This window comes from Protopterus annectens, chromosome 10.part0 (assembly GCF_019279795.1).
Source record: "Protopterus annectens isolate FY-2018-M chromosome 10.part0, PAN1.0, whole genome shotgun sequence".
Classification (NCBI taxonomy): domain Eukaryota; kingdom Metazoa; phylum Chordata; order Ceratodontiformes; family Protopteridae; genus Protopterus; species Protopterus annectens.
The window spans coordinates 1,636,521,183-1,636,543,131 of NC_056744.1; the positions used below are offsets into that span (position 1 = coordinate 1,636,521,183).

At 33.1% G+C, this 21,949-nt stretch overlaps 1 protein-coding gene across 1 annotated transcript in view; it reads right to left on the bottom strand.

Annotated features, from left to right (window-relative positions):
* The window catches only part of LOC122813824 (complement factor B-like), a 436,913-nt gene that overhangs the window by 38,241 nt on the left and 376,723 nt on the right, over positions 1 to 21,949 (bottom strand). The gene's annotated exons all lie outside the window — the stretch shown is intronic.

Genomic DNA, 21,949 nt, shown 5'->3' on the forward strand with positions numbered 1-21,949 from the left:
TTAGTCCTTCCTATTCTATCTGGACCTCTGAGAAACCCTGCTTGACTATGCAACAACTCATCAATGCTTTTATTTTAATGAACAATTCCTAGGTGCATTTTGTTTTAAGGACTGTGTGGTAGCAAAGAGCGGTGTGGAGACCAACTTATGGAGAGCTTATACAGTTTTAGACTAGGACTGCTTGTAAGTAAAAGTTCAGGGATTCATCAAAAACAGAATACCACTTATCAACACGTAGTGCAGGCTAGGAAAACCGCCAGTTGTGTGGCTTCACTGATACATTAATAACAAGAGATCCTGGGAAATTGTTTTATGGAGAACTCCATTTCTGGAATGAAGATTCAATCTTGATTGTAGACTGCACAAAGTAAGCAGTAAAAAAAGATATAAAAATATATACGAAAAGAGTTGTCTGTTAAAAAAGCTAGCTTACATAGAAAGGTGCGTATGACATTGAAAGACCTAAAGTGTATTGGTCATGCTCTGAAGCAAGATTAAACAATAAATGACTGCAGATGGATATAACATCTTTATCATACAGGTGGACATAGCCTCTTTATCACATGCTATAGCAAACTGGACATTTTTTATGTAAATTTGTAGTTTTTGCATTCTGTTTTCTTGATAAGGATGGGCCTGATTTTTTTCACAGCTATCTCTGCTATAACATCAGAAAAGAATGAACCCACAATGCCTCATTACCTAAATTAATATATGTCCTACTATGTTTCCATGCTAAATGCATCAGTAATTGTTTCTTACTTCCTAGAAAGGCAAGTTGTTAATTAGTCCTTACATGTAAAATACTTCACATAGAAAATGAATGCATTCAATAACATAGCAGTGAATCCAATAAGAAACTGTTCCTCTAAAGAGGCAAGTTACTTTAGCTTACACAAAACACTTTGCAGTTGTTCATAAATCATTGTTCTCTACCTACTATAACATCATTTTGTGGGTGTAGAAAAACTTTAACAAAGTAAAAAAAAAATGAAGCAGTACACTATAGTGTTAAGTTTTTGCAAAAATGTTCACAACTCTAGCATGAGGAATATAAGGGAGTATTAAAATTAGTTGTAAAATAATACTTCTTATAAAAGTACAGGTCACAGCTTAAAGTCCATACAAGTCCTAGAAAATACTTTGAAATAAAACTTTGAAAGCATATTGTAATATCATTTACCTAGACTGCAAGGATCACATGATCAACCTGCATAACACAAAGCCAAGAAAAGCAGAAACAATCTCTGCATAGAGTCAGTGTTAGGGCATTTGCCTGAAGGGGTTAACAATTTCTGCACAACTACAAGATGCGAATAAACATATTCAATGTACTCATTAGGTACCATATTTGTCACTGAATATTGTGGTATATTTGTAATTATTTAGCTGGGTTATTGCAGAACCCACAGAAAGGTATCAGATCATTACATATCATCAGGACTCATGCAAGAAATATAGATGTCGGAGCTACTGTGATACATAATAGACATTTTAAACACCGCGATGACGGAACAGCAAGAAGCTGTTCTTGATTCAATGTTGTCAAACACAGTTTGATCCTGTTGGATACCATACCATTACAAAATGGCTGCAATATCCAAATCTTTTTAAATTTGCACTTACTCAATACTGTTTTTTTTATTTTCATTTTTATTAATGACATGAAAAAGGATAATCAAATAATTATTATTATGGGTAAACTAATATAGGTAAGTGTTTCTGGCATTACATAAAATGAATAATAATATTAGTGCTAATACACTGAAGCAGAGCTCCATAAAATGTTAAAAAGGACAAAAGAAAAAATAAAACATTTGTCCTTTATTTGTATTTCTGGAATTTTCAAATCATGAAACAGGAAATCCTCGGAGTATCATTTTAGATGTCACCAACATGTTTACATCCAGGGAACTTCTTTATGATGCACAATACCCTTAATGAAACTCACACAGATGTCATTGTGCTATTTTGCTAGTCGATTGTAATCCCTTGACAACCTTCTTACATATAACATGAGTGAAGTTGGAAACTTAGCCCTTCCAGATGAATGGGGGTATGCTGGACACTTGTGCTGTGTCTAGTATCTTTGTCACTCCTCCTTTAGTAAAATGCTTGTGCACCACTAAAAACTAGCTGGGAATACTGACATTATGCAAAGTAGTTTAATAGTATTAGCCTGTTATTGAGACTTAGAAAAACTATAACGCTTGCTTTTAAATTGATCAGTGTCAGTAGCTCAATGGATAACACAGTTCCCTTTGATGCTGGAATATTAAAAGATTGTGGGTTCTGTTTTCCACTAATGACACTGTGCTATACTATAAAATATCTCATGGCATTTCAAAAAGAGAAGGGATAATTTATTTATACTTTAAAAACATATATGTATATATTCATAAACTGAGATAATGCAAATATCTTTAGAATATTTACTAAATATACAAAATATTTTCATAAAGTCTCACACATTTATTCCTCTAACCCAACTCTTTGGCCATATCTAGGATTTAATTTTTAAAATACGTATCTCATATTATATTGTTTTTCATACAATGATTCCATATATCACTAATGCCAAAAACATGATGGCATAAGTAAGTACTCAAGTTCATCACAATTTTAACATTTTAATAAACTCCATATATAGTCAGATTTAACATGATTTTCTTAAAAGAATTCCATTTTATAAGTTAGCCATTTTGCCGAAAACATTTAATTTGTTATGCTGTAAAAAGAGATGTATTGTTACAACATTACAACTTTGTTTTTATTTTCATTTCTTCCTTGCACTCCTACCTGATGTTCTCCTTAACAATTAACTCATCGAAATGAATTTTTCACAGAAAAATCACCCTATTCATATATTCCCTTATATCTTTATTGTCTTGTTAGATTTTATTTCCTTTATTTCGTTTTTTTATTCTTTCCTATGGATCCACATAATAAAAGCCTTGCATTATTATATTACAAAAATTACATTTGTTTTCTGATGTCCCTATATTTACATTTAAGCTAAACCTTTTTCTTTTCATACACTTGCATTTTTCCTTTTTCATTTTCCTTTTTTCCCTTCTGAGATATTCATCCAAACATGCATATATTTCTTTTTCACGCTTTTCCATAATACACTTTCTTTCTTTACAAAAGGCTTAACCAATGAATAATTCATGCTTAATGAATCCAAGAAAACTACTGGATTAGCTAATCTTGTACCTTTTTCCCCCTTTCATTATATACTAGCTCCTTCTTTTTTATAACACTTCATTCTTAAGTGGATTTAGTGTTGAAACCCAATCTGTATGAGATAATAACTTGTACTAATATCCTTTCTCTTTTCTCTGATATTTAATGCATGCTACCACAACAACTTGGCATTCTAACAAAATTTTCACTTCCCAAATACAATTTTTAAGCAAAAATCAATCTTAAATACAGTCTACAAATTTACAATCTCTTTCACTTTTTCAATTAGTTCTTGACAGTCATCCATTTTGCACTTCTTCTTTTTCATAAACCATATCTAATTTTTCTGTGAAATAATTTTCTTGTTTAACTTTAATTCCATTCACATAACATTAAACTCTACCTTTATGATTTATTTCTTATCCATCTAACTTTTGCTTCCTGTAAAAACTGTATCATCAACATAAATAGTTGTTGTATATAATTTTACACCCTGTAGTATCTCTAATCTTATTTCATCTTCTTTCTTCTACTTTTTGCTTACTTTTCTCAAATACTGCATTCATTATCAGTTTAAATATCAAAGTATTCAAATGGCAACCATGCATTAATTATTTTTCCATCTGTTCTCCCTGCCATTCATTTACCATTATTTTGTACTTCTGAAAATATATAAAGAGATTCTAATATATTCATAATCAACCAATACCATTATACATTATGACTGAAGAGCATTATTACATACTTTTAATATGCCACAAATCAAACATCCACCTCCCTTCTTCTCTTGTACTGTACTATGTGCAGCCTTCTTGATTACCATTAATATTGCCTTAATTTATTTGCCTTTTATCCCATGCATACAGCCATTTACCATGTCATATATTAGTACTAGACCAACTGCCATTGGGGCCATTTTAAGCCTAGTCAATTGCCCCATGTGAGATTCAAACCCTGCACCTTGTGTCTGTAAGGTAAATACCTTAACCATTATGCCAACCTCCCACCCTGTAAAATATGGATTAGCACTAGGATAATTGCCCTTATTAGTCATTCTAAGATTTGCCAAACACCCCATGTAAGAACTAAACCCTGTATCTTGTGTCTGTAAGGTAAACACCTTAACCATTATGCCAACCTCATTTACTAAGTCTCTAATAATCAGCATTGCATATTGTGACAAACCAAGATGCTGCCAGCCCAGCTAGCTGGAACTTTGTAAATAATTATATGTCACTTGAAAATATGAATATGATTTATATAGAAATGTGACACTGCAAGCCCAGCTATCTGGAATTTTGTAAATAATCATATGTTATCTGTGAATATTACTATGATTTATATGCTTGTCCTACAAACGTAAGGAACTATATGCTATGTGGATATTAAACTACTGGTACAGACGTGTGCGTAAAGTACTGAGCTAAAATGTGACCACAGTGTACCCTACTGGAAAAGGACAGAAATGTATATAGACTATACACCTGTGCAAATGTATGTTTTAATGGTAGAAGTTGGAACATACAGAGTTAATTTGCAAAATTCAAAGAAAATAAGTTGAAAAGTAAAGAGTTTTACAATGTATTATAATGTTAGTTAATACAGCGAGAAGACAGGATATCTACAGCTACAAGTTCTTTCTATTGTCTTGAAAAACAGAAATAATTGCTAGGTTTCAAATGTAGAGTGTTTTTATTGCTCTTTGACTTCCTAACAGCTATACATCTGAGAGATAAGTATTTCTGACACAGATGTGCTAAATTTTACGTTTCTGTTAGCCTGGGAACTGAAGGCAGTTGACAAAGACTGATGTCATCCAGCTGACTAGCAGTAATGCTTGATAGTAATTTAAGAACTATTTCAGAGAGTGAGTCTGTGCATTTTGTACTTGTCTTTGGACCTGAAAACATCCATTCAGTACTTCTCATCTTTATTTGCCTTGCTCTTTAAGTAAGATTTAGGTATAATATTTCTTTTAGAGATAGGAATATAGTAAAGATTAGTTTAGATGTTTTCTGTATTTATTTGAGGCAGTCCTGCAATGTTGTTTTAAAATATTTCCTATGATTATGAACGCTTAAGTGACTCTGGCTGTTATTGAATATTGTCTTGTTCTTTTATTTATTATTAAATATATTTAAACCTTTTTAATTGTGGCCGGTTTGTTTAGAGATATTTAAGCTCTTATAGTACTTGCATATGTATTTGGTGACACTGCTCCTAAATAGCCTTGCAAGTCTTGGTCACACTTACCATTTGGATAATAATAACATTACACAGTAGAATTGGTCACCCTTTGTAATGGCCTTATACTAGCTGATAAAGAGCTGGTTGGTAGCAGTGATAACTGCCTTTTAGTCTGGGCAGAAGGGGGCATAGCTAGTAAACCTGTGCCAGCCTTTCCCAGGAGTGTATGTGTGTTTGTATATAAATCATATCTCAAAGTGTGTGTGTCAGCTACTTGGCCAGGGACATGAAGCACTGATTGGACAGAAAGGGTGCTGGAGGTTTGGGCTTGACTGCTTGGCTGAGATCTTAACCCTATAACTGTGCCAGTGAGGAGTCTTATTGGGGATCTGGAGAAAGAGGGGGAAACCAGCCCCAGACTAACTGTAATCTCTGTGTGCTCTTAAGGGAAATTGTACTTTACTGTGTGTGTGTGTACTTGTCATCCTCCCAATGTGCATATCCCTCACTGGTGCTAGTGGTGAGAATTGAGGCTCCTTGATTACTGGACCAATGCAGGGGCATCACACACATAACTATTAATCTGCAGTTATTTATAACTTGCTTCACTCCATCTTACACATATCTTCATCATCATCAACACCGCCCCTTTTTTTCCTATTTGTACATAGGATAAGGTTGTTTTATTAATGGTCATTATCTGTCTTAAGTGAGCACCACTCACCCACATTCTTTGTCAGACGTGCCCAACTGTTACAGATCTCTCATGAAACTCATCTCTTGGATTGATATCCTCATAACTTCTTGGCTTCTTCCTCTCTCTTCAAAATCTGCTTTACCAAATCATCTTCTGCTTTCCTGCACATTTGACTGAACTACTGTAATCGCATCTCCTTGACCCCTTGACCTTCTCTTCAATTAGGGCTACTTTAGGTTTCCCCTCTGCTGTTCTCATTTTCTTGCCTGCCCCATAGTGTGTATCCTACTGATCATCTCTGGCACTTCATCTCCATCACCCGACATTTACTCAGCTGCTCAGACTTCACTGCTCAGGTTTCTGTGCTGTACAGAAGTACTGGTTACATCACTATTTTGCACAACTCACTTTTCAGGTTGACTGCAGCATTTCCTCACTGAGACCTTCCTTCTTTTCAATCACACCTCTCAGATACTTACTTGAAACTGTTAACCTATTCCACTATTTTTTATCTATGTCAGTTGTCATCTTTTTTCTGATTTCCCTCATTTGCTGCCATGATGATGCACTTCTTATAATCTCTTAAAATAATTATTTCTTTCTCTGCCTGTTTTTGATGCAGTTGCAAAAATTATTTCCCAAGATCCTGTTCTTATTCCTAAAGCCACTGTAACTGCTGTTACAGTCTTTATTATAACCACATCCATTACTTTTATATTCTTGTTTTGAGTTATAATACAAGTTCCACAACAATGTCTTGGTTCCAAATGGCAAAATTGCTTCATTGTCCCATGCTACTTTGAATTGCTTCTTTTTTCAGAAATAAATTTACATCTAATCAATCTATAATGTTTGCATGTATCTTTTCACACTGCTTCAGTATAGTAATCTTATAATGCATTTAGAAATATATACAAAACTTATCATTTATGTCTGTTAATTAAATGTTTTAGGGAGTTTTTTCTGTTTTTTGTTCTTTTTAACCCCAGATGATATTGTATTTTTTGTACTTTCATCATTTTCACTTGTGATTTCCATGCTGATTTAATAATTTTACCAATGTTCAATGTTTATTACAAATCAGAATTTCATTTTTGTTTTGTTTTGAATAACAGCAATGTCTTTTCAAATTTTTGAAACCGTAAATATCCTTTAACCTGAACAACAACAGTTAAATGGGGTTAATTGTAAAAGGAATAATAAAGAATAAATGTGTGGACAGTTCATCTTTGGTAATGTAATTCATTTTATAGTCAACCCCCAAATGCCTCAAATCATCAAATAATTTTCAACATATTCTGCTTCAGTAACAAGCTTTAAAAAAAACAGCAAATTACAGCACAACTAGTGTCACTGATTTGACAATGTCCTTATTTTGTACACCATCTTGCTCCAGTCTAGGAACCTCTACCTTGTTTATATTCTCCTTCCATACCTTTCTACATTTGTCAAGAAACTCCCCAACCTTGAAAATAACAGGAAAAGAATAGAAACATTGCTACTGTTCCATTACCTTAGGCAACATGAGTACTGTTTCGGTTCTCCCTTGAAAAATAGGCCATAATCATACCGCAAAACAAAACATAAATAAATAATAAATTATCCAGGTTCTCAACTCTGATATCAAGTGTCAAAAGCATCTTAAGTTTAAACAGGGTAATTACCATAACCATTACCTAACTGCAGCTTCTTGCTCAAGTGAGCAAAAAAAAAAGTGTCCCAGAAAAAGACCATGCCAGCTGAAGAAAAATATTATACCTGCTTCTGAAATATGTCTGATCATAATGTCCAATAATAATCCAAAAAGCTTAGTGAATGTATTTAGTGATATCATTAACTATGGATGTAGCCAGGAAGTTCTAATTCTTTTTCCAAACTTCCATGTAGCCAGCCCCTTCTTCTTCATTAGGACTGCCCTTTGCTTGATTTATTCCACAGTGTGTGCCAAAATTTAAAATAAGGATACAGCATGTATGGTAAAATGTTCATACTAGTAGCCTTTAAATTGACTGTTAGTAATTTAATAATCACTGTGGACACATGTATCTTCTCTGCTGGCTGACTTCTAACCTTACTTTTTCATTTGTGCATTTAAAAGTAGGGCATTTAGTGCCCTTGAGGTGTAAAAAATACAGTCACTCAAAAATGAATGTGTACTTTATGATATATGCCTGGCTACACCCAGCATTAATACACCCTTCCTTCCTTTCTTCCCAGTTGGGTTTCATGTTTCTAGATTTGTTCCCCTAAGTCATTGCTTCTCAAATGGTTAGACTAGTCACACTGGGAAGACCACAGGGGGTTTTAGGGGGTTATTAGTATCAAGGCATTAATTTACTTCTTGATATAGTGCAAGAAGAATGACTTTTATTGCATAGCAAAGCTCAGATTCATTTTTGATATGCAGTTAATGCTAAAGGCTACTTGTTTGCCTTGAGATGACTTCACTGCGACTAAGTCTGAGAAATTGTGTTTAAGTTGATCCTGTTTTTCAGTTGTCAGTTGTTGGTGTTGAAGATCAGCACATTGTTGCTGTCTGTCAGAGAGTAGATCCCACAGGATCCCAAAGGGCTTAAACTAAGGCATCCAGATCTGGTTCTAACTCTCATCAGATTCTATCTTATGCGCTTAACTGACCCGTTCTGACTCTTTTTCCTGTCAGTCCAAAATGTAAGTGCAGGTATACTAGAATCATACCTAGGTAACGTCATGTGGTCCTTCCTGTTATAGGGAAGACACACAAATACATAATGAGATCTGGCTCATTATTTGCTCTTCAAACATCAGCAAACATAATTGCAGCAGCTGCCTATTCAGTGCTGTTGAATGTTCATATGACACAGTGACAATATAGGCACAGACTATACGAAATGCAAGAAACTTGTAAATTCGCTGTGACACTTCTGTCCAAGAACATTCATGCAATTAAGTATGATAATTGTCCAAGTTGTGGTATCCCGAGATTCTAGTCCTTCACTTTATGTAAACTAAACCCCATTCTACATTAGACACTGGGGTTCATGTGAAATATGAGCTGAGTATACCGTGAACACTTGACCACTGCACACTTATTAATGAAATCTCACAAGAATGAAAAAAAAAGTACTCCCACCATCACTGATAGAAAATGCAAGATAGTTCAGAGATACAGTGCTATAGTCTGTAAAACCCACAATGGCTCTGCACAATGGCTCTGCATGTCAGGGTCTCCTCTCTGTCCTCATGCCTTCCTTACTTCAATTTACTAAATTATGTCTGCATATCTGTGCATTAAAGGACAAACATACTGAACAAGTGAAACTCACTCACTTACTTCTGAATACTCTCTTTATTTATTTCACAGTTAATCAAAACCTGGGGCACAACACATTCATCTGAATGCCATCAATACCAGGAAACTTTTAAATTAAAAGTTTTTTGATAATCCAAGACTGAAGACAGTAGATTTTGATAATTTGTTAGTTAGACTCTAAAAGGTACTGACAAATATTCATGGCCACTTCTTCTTTCGGCTTTTCCCGGTTAGGGGTTGCCACAGCAGATAACCCATCTGCTCATGATTGGCAGTGGAGTTTTACGGTGTCTAGTTGCCAGCCCAGCGCCCAACCTTCCACAGAAGGCACACACATGCACACACTCATGCCTAGGGCCAATTTAGAGTGTCCAATCCACCTACACCATGTCTTTGGGATGTGGGAGGAACCGGAGCACCCGGAGTAAACCCACACGACCACAGGGAGGACATGCAGACTCTGCACAGAAGGCACTCCAGCCAAAGATCGAACCAGAGAGCCTCTTGCTGTGAGGTGGCAATGCTAATCACTGCACCACCGTGACCGCCCACACAGATATTCATGGTCACTACAAAGTGGCAATCTTCCTCACCACTGCAGCAACCTTTTTAAATGGATGAAGTGGTAATTTGCCATAGTGCCAACTCATGCTGTGAAGTATCTCTTTTGCCCACTAAACTCTTTTACAAGTGATTATTATTGATACTTAGTGTTAAAGCACACCAGGTTTTATTTTTGGCATGCAGACCCTAAACTTTGTAATTATTCCTCATTGCCCATTTCTAAGACAATATTGTTATGGCAATGATACAACAGACTTAAAGTAACAAGAAAATTGTACACCATATCAAAGTTATGCTGTCACTGTTGCTTATGGGATAAAATCCTGGAGGGAAATTAAACAAATGTATACATATAGCTATGACTGAAAGTACAAGGATTGCATTCACAGTGCTGTCAATTCTTTGCCTCCAGAAGACACTAAATGTATCACAGTATAGGACTGCACTGTCTTTGCCTTATAGAAGTCCTGTTCTTGTGGATTAACACAGAACATCGGTCTCTATTGCTGTCAGCCCCCCACTTTTCACCAGAAAGTAACATATCACAATATGGGGAAGTCTGCACTATGTTTGTTCCACAATTTATTTACACTTGTGAATAAACACTGGCCTTTTGCACCTTTCACTAGGAAATTACCACAATATGGAAAGGCTTGTACTGCACCTGTCTCACACTATACTTGACTCTGAGGGTATATAATGGAACAGAGGTGTTCAGTTCCCACTTCTGTCCATTGATCACCTTGTACCAGCATTAAGCAGAACACAGTGTGAGAAATCTGCCTGTCCCAGCCCTACACTGCATCTTTCCCTGTGAATAAACAGAAGCTTTTGGTTCCTATTGCTGTCAGTCCCCTAACTTTACCAGCATTAAGCACATCACAGTTTGGTAAATTCTGCATAGCTTCTGTCATTCACTGTACTTGACTAAATAGATAAACCGAGGAACCTGTTCCCTATTGCTGTTGGTCCCTCACCTTTGACCACATTATACACATCACAGTGTGGGGAATTTTTCTAGCCCTGCCCACCACAATATCTGCTCCTGTGGATAAACAGAGTGCAACCAGTCCTTACCTTTTACTGAAATTAAACACATTATGGTGGGGGGGGGGGGGGGGCGTGGCTTGGATGTCAAGCTAAAAGCAGCAGAGTTCTTGAGCTCAGCAGTCTTCATTTTTTCCTGACAGTATTTTTTTATTTAATTTCACCAACAAAGACCTGATACTGCTAAAATCAGATTCTGGACGTCATAAGCTACAAGTTGGTGCAATTTTTAAGCTAAAAATTTCATATTTTCCTGTCAAACTTTCAAATAGAACAGACATTAAAACCACATTCACAAAGGAAGATGAGTAACTCCATATTTTCTCAGCAAGAAACTATAATAAATAAAGAACAGACAATCCTTACTACAGTTTAAGACTTGGTGGGTAAAATAGACAAATTAAACTTAAAAGTGGGCAATATAAAAGAAGATACCACCAAACTAATAATCTTATTAAATGAAGTCCTTAAACAGCAAACTGCTCAGATTACTGCTTTGGAAGATTCTTTAACAGATACAGACTACAGCTTAACAGAAAGTGAAAAAAACATAGACTTTCTTCTTGAAGAAAACATTAGACTCAGTGGAAAGATAGATGACATTGAGAACAGAACCAGGAGAAACAAAATAAGAATCTATGGCATCCTGGAGTGGATGGAGGGGGGCAATATGATTAATTTACTGACTTATTGGATTCCTAAAATCCTAAACCAACCCGAAGCACTATCTTTTGGGATAGAAAGGGCACACAGGTCTTTAACTACAACTTCTGTATCTAGTAAAAACAGCTGTCCAAGCTCTATTATTGCAGGATTTATCTCCACTCAAGACAAAGACCTTGTTTTAAGAACTGCCCTGTCCCTTGCTTCATTAAAAATTGGTGACAAAATTATTAGGTTTGACAATGACTTTCCACCCTTGCAATATCCAAAAGAAGATCATGTGTCCCTCTAACAAAATCATTAAAAAAAGACGGGATCAAAGCACAACTTATATTCCCAGCAAGAATAAGACTATCCCTGCCAGAAGGAAAGAAAACTTTTGACTTTCTCAAAGAAGCATCCACGTTTGTCCAAAAAAAGAACCCTTTAAGTCAACCTGAACCCATGGATTCTTCAATGAACTTAAAAAGACAAGCTTTAAAAAATGAGTGGACTATTAAAAAAAAAAAAAAAAAACCCAAAAACAAATGATTATACATAACGTCACATTTTATGCTAGTTTTTGTTTTCTCCCTTCTAAATAATGTGGACTCATGCACAGAAGGTAATGTAACATTTTTTTCTCTCCTATTATCTTTTCCACAACAATGATAACTTTATAAATAATAAAAGCTAGAAGATGCAACTGCTCTGTTAAAGAGACCAAAATTCACAAGTCCAGGGTAGGAATCAAAACAAAATGAGAGAAATTGGTCTCACCACAATGTAGTTTTTGAATAAAACTCCGTAACTCCGTAGTTGCAAAAAAAGTGAAACTTTATTCCATATGACAAGAGAATCGATAAGCGCTTTCGCGTAGGTAAAACTACGCTTCATCAGATAATATTCTAAATTAAAACTCTCTCTTTTAAACTAAGATTGGCAGGAACTTAACTCATTAAATCACCAATTTATTAATTAATTAATTAATTAAAATAAACAGATCCTATTCTAACAATTTTACGTATGATCATTCAATAACAAATACAAGAAAGTTATATAGCATTCTCTAGTCCCTTTTTTATGGGAACTCATTCTTGTGTAAAATAATACAACTTTTAAATACTTATGTAGACAACTTTTAAAACACAATTATAAATGACTGTTTTTAAAAGAAACTTACTACTTTAATGGAAAACTATTTGAGCACCCAATTCATCATAAGTCTTAATAAATATTCCATTAAAACATGATATATGTATATAAACTGTGTATAATATAAACATGAAATAAATAAATATAAATATAAATGTAAATATATGAATGTGGTTTAATAAGTATTTAATAAATATGATTTAATAAATATTTATGAGCTGTTAAAATATGACTAGTGTATCTATTTAATGTAGGAATTCTAAAATACTATAGTTTAAGCTGGGATAAAATGCTAAAATCTGTGTTAAGTAAAAATATTAAAACATTACTATAATTACACAATGTAATATTATATACATTTATATAAAAACTGTTTGTGTTCCATCTAAAAGTATTTAGCAAATTATCTATCACAATCTATTATTTAAAATAGGTTTAATGGAAACAAATTTATTTAGACCTGGAGAAAGGTGGGCTCCAAGCCTAAAAATCCACTTTAGCTCTGCCATAGCTAAACAATTGCTGGTATCTCCTCTTCTCTTATTTATTGAGACTACTTCTAGAATCCTAAAATAAAAAACATGATCTTTATTGTCTTTAATATGTAAAGCTAAGGCATTATTTTCACAACCTCTCTTAATTTCATAAAGACGGTTATAAACTCTGTCTGTTAGCCTCCGTTTAGTAAGGCCAACATAGAAAGCTGTACATTTATTGCAGGTTGCTAAATATATTAAGTTTTTTGTTAAACAAGTGGCATAAAACCTAGGAATAAACTTAAAATTTAAAAATGGATGAGTGTAAATTTGTTGTGATGAAATATATGAACATCTATTACACCTCATACAAGGGAAAGTACCTATTTTGTTATTGATTGTGACAGAAGTACTGTTATTGTGGATAAAGGTGTCACATAAAATCTGTTTAAGGTTTGGACAATTTTCATATAAAAATCTGGGTTTTTCACCTACTATATGCTTCACTAACTCATCCGTAATTAGTATATTCCAATTTTTGCAAATAATTTTCTCCATCTGTTTCACATCACTAGTATACTTAATGACATATTTTAAAAAATTAGATCTATTGTGAATAAACATTCTGTCTGGAGGTACGCTACTTTTACCATTTCTAATAACATTATTAGATGTAGCATCTTTCGCAGCTTCATTTTCTATTATACCTTGTCTAATGCTTTTTATTAAATTAGTGTCATAGCCTCTATCAATAAATAAAGACTCAAGCTTATCAGCTTCTATAATTAATGAAGTACTAGATTTGCATAACTTGGAAATTCTTATAAATTGGCTTTTTACTATGCCAGAAAATGTATGCCTTGGATGCATACTATCGAAGCTAAGCTTCCTATATATAGAAGATGTAATGGTTCCTTCATTAGTCAAAGTAAGAGTTACATCTAAAAAGTTTACCTTAGTAAACGAAGAATCCATGGTAAATCTAAGATATGTCGTTGTGGTTTCTAAATACATTAAAAATTGCTCAAAATCAATCTGTGTGCCTTCCCATATAATTAGTACATCGTCGACAAAACGTTTATAATATTTTACTTTGCTAAAAGTTGGATGATCAAATAAATATTTCTTTTCCCAGCTAAAAACTACTAGGTTGGCGTATGTATTAGCACAGGGGGTGCCCATGGCCACCCCCCATGTTTGTAAATAATTAACATCGCCAAACATAAAAACATTATTATTAAGAACCAAATCAAGAAGTTGACAAATTAAAATAATTTTATCACCAGTAAATGTAGGTTCACTGACAAGTAATTCCCTAATGGCTTCCAAACCTACTTCATTTGGAATAGAAGTAAATAATTTTTTTACATCCAATGTCACTAAAAGATACTTATTGGGTACCTTGTCTAACTTCAATTGTAGTACCCTATCTAATAATTCGTAAGTATCTTTCAAGATAGAGGGGATAGAGTCCACAAGTGGTCTAAGATTATATTCAATGTACTTTGAAATATTGGACGTGGCCCACCCTTTACCTGAGACAATGGGTCTCATAGGGATGGGTATAACTTGTTTATGAATCTTGGGTAATCCTTTAACAACCGGTGTTAATGGGTGTTCAATAAAAAGATAATTATACAGATCAATATTAATCTGTCTACAAAAAAGTAAATCATGAAGAGTTTCCTGTACAGTCACAATAATCTTATTAAGATCATTCAAACTAATAATTTTATATGTGTTAAGATCTGAAAGTAAATCTAACATAAGTGTCATGTAGTCTTGTGTATTGAATATAGCAATCCCTCCTCCCTTGTCAGCAGGTCTAATAACTACTTCAGAGGTTTTTTTAAATTTAGTTAACGACTTAAATTCAGCTGGAGAAAGATTCACATAAGCAGCCCTCTTAGTATGTTTAGAAAACAGTGAATAAAAGTATTTTTCACATGTTTTTAAAAAACATTCAACGCTGACTGGTGATATTGGAACAAAATTACTTTTGCGTTTAAAAGCGCTGCTAAAATCTGTGGTTATCTCATTTGTATCCTTAAAAAACATTTTTAATGAAACTGATCTACAAAACAAACGTAGATCAAACAAAGTATCCATTAAATTACTACATAATGCAGGAATAAAATTTAAACCTCTACTTAATAGCGCAATGTCAGAGTCATCCAACACCAAAGTAGACAAATTATGAGACAAGACAGTCAATTTCTTAGTTTTCTCATGTCTTTGTACCTTTCTCCTGTGAATTTGCGCTTCCTGGGTCCTCTGCTGCTTGATCGCCCCCTGTTGCGAGATACTTGTTTTATTGGATAAGGTAAAAAATGAGTGTCCTGCTTAACTTTGGGTATCGCTCCTAAAGCAACTTCTGTTGGAATATCCAAAAATGCTTGCTGGTTTGGCGGTGGAGTCGCAGGAACTCGTTCCCTGTTGCTAATGCCTGCGGGAGACGTGGATCCCATATTAGGACCTGTGGAATTCGCTAAAGCCACAGAGTTATTGTCATTTAGATGAATATTAACTCTTGAGGAAGAAACAAGGTCTGCAGGTACATCGTCAGCACGTTGACGTACTTGCGTTGCATTATATCTTGGCCAAACAAATATTTGACCGAGAGAAAAATCTTTGTAATCTCGTAGTTTTTTTAACTTAGTTTGTTTCAGCCTATCACTGAAAGTGTTGATACGCATACAAATGTCTTGTAGTTTAGACTTACATTGTTCTGATTTAAAACGAGAGACAAGATTTTTGTAAGCTGAATCAATCTTAATACGCAGATCTGCTTCTAAAGGTGCAAAGTATTCATTCAAAAGCCTCATGTAACTGAATCCTAACTCAATATTAAGATCTTGCCATTTTTTCAGGAGAATGGGATGGTTTTCTCCATAGGTGGGCATGCAGAAAACCCGCATGCCCCTGGGTACCACACGAAAGTGTAGTGAGGCTTCCAAATGTTGCCTTTGCCAGGCATAACGCTGCAGTCTATATAAATCATCCTCAAACTCTTTAGAGAGTTTGAAAAAGTCATTTAAATTCTCATCTGTGTTTGGTGTAATTCTGAAGTCAGTAGTATCATCTAGGTCCAGAGCCAATAAAGGGTTCGTCTGACAATGTAACAGTCCATTGAGTGCAATACTGGTATCCCTCGTCTCTGGCCGGTAATCTAGTTCAACACTGGATGATTCCATCGTGTCAGGCAGTCGCAACACAAAATTAACGAAAAAGTAAAAGCTAGAAGATGCAACTGCTCTTTTAAAGAGATCAAAATTCACAAGTCCAGGGTAGGAATCAAAACAAAATGAGAGAAATTGGTCTCACCACGATGTAGTTTTTGAATAAAACTCTGTAACTCCGTAGTTGCAAAAAAAGTGAAACTTTATTCCATATGACAAGAGAATCGATAAGCGCTTTCGCGTAGGTAAAACTACGCTTCATCAGATAATATTCTAAATTAAAACTCTCTCTTTTAAACTAAAATTGGCGGGAACTTAACTCATTAAATCACCAATTAATTAATTAATTAATTAAAATAAACAGATCCTATTCTAACAATTTTACTTATGATCATTCAATAACAAATACAAGAAAGTTATATAGCATTCTCTAGTCCCTTTATTATGGGAACTCATTCTTGTGTAAAATAATACAACTTTTAAATACTTTATAAATAACATATATTACCCAAAATTCAAGTAAATCAAAATCTTATCCAACTGCAAACTACTATTTTATACTTTTATCTCTTTATATACATGGTATAGCACTAGTAAAATTATATAAAACCACTTACTCATTTTATATATATATATATATATATATATATATATATATATATATATATATATATTTCTTTTATATCCTATACTTATTTCTTCATGTACGTGCCTCCCCTTTCTGTTTTAGTCCTAGTGTCATAGTATTTAATCACTGCAGGAGAGAGGAATGCTTGCTGTGTTACTGTTAAGTAATTAAAAAGAAAGTGGTGACATTTTATTATTATTATATATACATTTACTACTTAACTGAACTTCTGCAATGTGCTCCATTTAGCTAACATATAGCTGTGTATGGTTGGTAATTTTGAGCCTTTATTTAAATATTCATAATTTTACAAGTTATGCTTAAATGTTTCAGTTTACTAGAAAATTCCCACCTACTTACTTTTTGATGGAATTTTGACAACTTTTGTGACAAGCTCGAGCTTCTAAAGGCTTCAGTTAGCTCACAGACTCATGGGAAACAATCTGTGCTGTCTTCCAGGAAGTAGGTGTGACCTCCAAACTTATTTCTCTTCACTGAACTTTAACAGCCAATCAGATTCAAGAATGCTCATTTGAACTGTGTTTTCATTCATTAAGCAATTCTTTTTATCTAAAAAGTCTTATAAGCATATGTTTTACTGCAAATAGTGATTTATTTAATCTGAATTACATTTATATTTAAATAAGAATTACAAACATGTTTCTGACAATGACATTTTTAAATGCATCTTTTTTTCCAGTCTGCTTTAATGACATTACAATCCTGTCTTTACTCACAGCAATAAATAATTATTAGGATTATCAATTTATCTTAGTTTGCTTAGGTAAAAATAATTTTAAGAAATTGTATACAGCTTCATGCTATAAGTTAATGCATACATAGTATATTAAATTGAATGTTTCCTTTTGTACATTTTTAATGTACATGCAGCTTCCCTTCTGCTTGCTATTAACCTGTAGAAGCTATGAATTACCACTAGATGTCATGAGAGGGTTAGTTTGTGGCTTCTATGAGAGATATAGTAAGTAATTTAATAATGTTATCTTGCACTTTTCTATGAAGAACGAACCCTGCCTGATCATTATGTATTAGATTAGGTAATATTTTCTTTATCCTATTAGTTAATATTGTCATGAAAATTTTATAATCAGTGTTTAGTAATGAAATTGGCCTATATGAATCACAAGATTTGGGGTCCTTACCTTGTTTTAATATGGGGAGATAATTGAGTATTTCCATGATGGGGGTGTTATATACATTTGTGCTTAACCATAGTAAAGGCACTCAATATTTTTTTATTATATATTCAGGAAAAAAGGCTTTTGATTCAATTAGCTGGTCTTAGCTACAAGGAATTCTGATTGATTTTGAATTCTCCTCAGATTTTGTCAAATTATTAATGAAAATTTATAGTGGGGCACAAGCTTATGTGAAAATCGGATCATGTCTATCCTCACCACTAGAAATCCTCAAGGGAACTAGACAAGGTTGTCCTTTGTCACCATTATTGTTTGCTCTTTCAATGGAACATTTTGCTACATATATCAGAAACAAGCAAAATATAAAAGGCTTTCAATTTAATAATGACTATTGTCCTAAGACACATTTATTTGCTGATGATATGTTGTTAATGTTGGGTGATATGATGGTTCTTTGCATGATGTTATAAATACCTTAAGCAAGTTTGAAAGAAATTCAGGGCTGAAGTTTAATCATAACAAATCCAAAACATTACTAATTAAAAAAAAGATCAACAAAAACCTAAGAGAGAATAGCCTGTTTAATTGGGAGAATGATGTACTAGAATATTTGGGTGTCAGCATAAAGAGTACATAGAAGAATAATTTAATAACCACCATTAGTGAACTAATCAAAAGATGGAATAAAATGTTCTTCACAATGGAGGATAGGCTCTCTTTAATTAAAATGATAATTTTACCTAAAAACTTGTTTTATATACAGTCATTGAAACTACTCCCTCCCAAAAACTTATTTAAAATTAGATTCCATGCTACTTCTATTTTTATGGTTCTCCTTAAAACCTAGGATTGCATATAAATGGGACATTAGAGCTTGGAATAGTAATGGGATAGCATTCCCTGTCTTAGATCTTTATTCCAAATCAGTTATAATTAATGTCATCTTACATTGGATCACACCTACCTATATATATGGCTGGAAAACAATACATGAGATTCATATAACTGATGTCAGAACTATAGAATATCAATTTAAGGAACAATATGGAATAAGCACAGTTCATTGGCTTTTATGTGAATTTTGGTTATTTAATAAGAAGTTTGATAATTTTTCTTATGGCATTAATCAAATATTTAATAACTTTAAAAACTATAATTGATTGTAATTACAACATTAAACAATTTCTATTTCTTATATTCCCTATAGCATACTCCCCTGATTGCCTAGACTCTTTCAACATCAATGTGATGCAAACATTAAAGGAAAATAACTTGATGTTCTGGCATCAGTTTATTGAAAATAAGTGTATTAAACCACTAAACTCTCTTTTATGTAGATTTGATAATAGTAAAGACCGTTGGTTGTTTATACACTCATTACAGCAGTTTATAGAATACAAAATGAGAGTATCAATCAACCTAGAGACTGAATCTATACCTAGTTTGATTCAGCTTTTTATTAGGTGTCTTGAAAAGACAGATAATCAAAAATTAAGTATCTCACCTATCTATAAGATACTAAAAGAAGACACTCTAAAGTTTGACTCAGATTTTTGGAATTACTATGTAAAGATTAATGGTGAACAAATATCTCATGAATCCAAAAATTGTTATTGAATTATACGTATGGTACCTCTTCTTCATTATATTGGAGATTGTATACATGGAAATGTATGAATGGGAGTTTTTATACTCCACATAAAATAAATCTTATAATCAAAAATAGTGAAAGTAAATGTTGGAAATGTGATGAATTACCAGAGGCCAGCTGGGTTCATATGTTCATTGAATGTAGAAATGTTGTTCAATATTGGAAAGACTTCAGATATTTTGTTAATGCTTTATGGTCTGATAACTGTCATATTTCTAACTCACTAATCCTATTCAGTGCTTCTATACCTAATGTAATACCTAAATCTCAGATTTGGTTACTCTGGTCAATTCTTGCAATTGCCAGAAAAGTTATTACTTTAAACTGGAAAAGTAAACAAGATTTGATGTTTAAAGATTCTATTAATTTAACAAAAGATGTTTGTAAAAACGAACTGTAAACCATTTGTTATAGAAATCATAACATTACTCATAAAAAAATACCATGGCAAAAATTGGAAAACCTTTTGAACAAATACTGACAACTTCTCATGGATAAAATTACTGTTTATCATGTATGGATGTAAATATTGTAAATAGTTTTTTTATTGTTTTATTGTATTTATTATATGTACATTTGCATATGTTTATAATGAAAACAAAATAAAAATGTTTTTGAAAAGAAAAGGTATAGTAAGCTTGGATATAATTTATCCATGCAGAAGGTTGTTAAAATATACAGTTTCATTTTAAAATTCAGAGTTTTTAAATTGTCCTTAACAGTTTTTAAAAAAAATGTGTTTGTCATAATGAATCAAAGAAAGCACTTTTCAGTTTTACTTATAATAGCAGTCTCCATCAAATGATAATATTTAACATTATATCTATTAATGTCAATGGGTTGAATAACCCCATGAAAAGGAGTAGTGTCAACAAATATTTAATGTTACATAAAGCAGATTTTGCATTGCTTCAGGAATTCCACTTAGTAACAGAAGACCTAAACAAATCAACCTTTAAGGATTGTAAGATTTTGGTAAGTTCAAACTACAACCACAAAAGAAGAGGTGTCCTAATTTTACACAGAAAATCAATAAGAATTCCAAAAATAGTTGACTCCTACTTAAGCAATGATAGTATGCTTGCTTTAGTCATACTAAAACTAGATAATGGATGTCGACTTTTGCAAACACCTACTGGATACCAGGTATTGGGACTAAAACTGTGAAAAAACATTTAGACACCATAAAATTAAAGTCTAAATGTGAGTTACTACTAACAGGTGAGTTTAATTGTATCCTGTCCTTTACTGATGCTACACACTCCAAACCAATCAATATGTCCCCTTTTGCCAAGCACTTGAACAACAACATAAAAGACAGAAACCTAATTGACATTGATGGTAGAAAAATATTATCCTCCCTGAAGTATTCTCACTACTCCTACAGATTTGGCACACACACCAATATAGACAAAGTCTTTCTAACCAGTTCTTTACTGGCCATAACTGATAATGTAATGCTGACATCATGCCTTATGTCTGACCACAATGCTATAACCTTCAATGTAACACTTAATACTGACTCGTTAAACTTCTACCAAAGACTACCTGCTTATCTAGTAACAGTACAAGGATTTAAATAATGGTTTCTAGATGAAATAAAGTTTTCCCCAATAATAATGGTTTCAGATATTATCCTATGGGACACTTTAAAGGTAGTCTTACATGGTAAAGTCAAAAGTTGGTATATAAATAAAAGAACAGAGTGGGATAAAAAACTGGTAGACTTACAAAAAGAAATTGATGAACTAAAATTAAAACTTACATCAAATTACAAACCTGCATTAGTTGACATATATAAACTGAACAAGGAATATCAAGATATCATGCAGCATACAATATCAATAAATCCAGAAAAAAATCAGATTATAATCCTACCCAATTAATCCCAAGAATATGCACAGGATTGTGATTAGATCTAAATATTTAAATGAAAAATGTTATATAAAAGAAATAATATACACTAGAAATAATCAGACTATCAAAGTTACAGATCTAAAAATATCTTATTATGTTTAAAAAAATACAAAAATATTAATAATAATAACTCATCTGCAAGTGATAGAAGTAGAGACAATGTTCTTG